The following is a 1,095-nucleotide window of genomic DNA, read 5'->3' as shown; positions in this document are numbered from 1 at the left end:
GTTATAACCGCCCACCCTTTGTACTGTCTATGGAAAGCTTATCCTATGACACAACGTCAAACTTATAATACTCACAATTATTGAGGGGCCTTGTGCTCCCCTTGTCTCTCGTCTCCTCGCCACGGGTAGGAGACTCACGCTCCTGCCTCTCTTCTCGCCTAGCGTCTGTCCTCCTCGCTTGAGGCAAGGCTTGCAATGGCACCGTATCTGACCCTTGGGTCAGGCATGACATCAGTCACTGCTCCCAATTATCTGACGACTATGCTGAGTTCGGCGTCTACGCGCTGACTCATGGACTCTGAGGCGCCCATCGCTGCCCCACCACACGTACCAAACTCCTCACATACATTTTCTACCATTACAGTTAATATCTTATCTTATTACAAACATGTACCATCATAATACATAAACCATTATTACATTAAGACATTACGTGCAATCCAACTGATATTACTATACACTGACATGATATTACGTCATTATTTACCATCTTATATACAATACATCGTAGGCGTGACTACACTCCCCCACAAGGACTGAAACACTCAGGTCCAGACATCGAAGATGATGAGGGAAGCTGTCGTCCCAATGCCACAGCTGTCAGGGCTCTAGCTGTTATAACAAACTCACAATGGATATTTCAGTCTCATAACCTGGTCGTGTTTCAAGATTTTAGATGAACAGAAGGTAGCTTTTGGTGTGCCATACCAGTCTTGGTAAAACTAGAGAAGTACAAGAGTATATGAGACCTTGGAAAGGTTATTATTCTGGGAGCAATATTGGAGGCGCGTGAGGCTGCTGGGCGCTATTTTTGGCCCTTCGAGTTTGAACTGAAGTAATATAAACAAATTTACCTATTTTGGAAGCGGATTCGGCTGCTTTTTAATGTAACAATGCCTTGCTGCCTAGCCTTCGGCTGTAGCAACATGCCACAGAGGGGATACAAAGTGTATAATTTAACTCCAAGGCCGCTGAGAAGACAGATGGAGGTGTGTTTACAGTCAGTCGTCTTGGGAGGAAACCATCGGTTATGACAGCAAGACACACACACTGCCATTGTGTGTGTCTTGCTGTCATAACCGCCCTCCCTTTGTA

This window comes from Eriocheir sinensis, chromosome 3 (assembly GCF_024679095.1).
Source record: "Eriocheir sinensis breed Jianghai 21 chromosome 3, ASM2467909v1, whole genome shotgun sequence".
Taxonomy (NCBI): Eukaryota; Metazoa; Arthropoda; class Malacostraca; order Decapoda; family Varunidae; genus Eriocheir; species Eriocheir sinensis.
The sequence above is the reverse complement of the archived record's forward strand: the minus strand, read 5'-3'. Positions refer to the sequence as shown.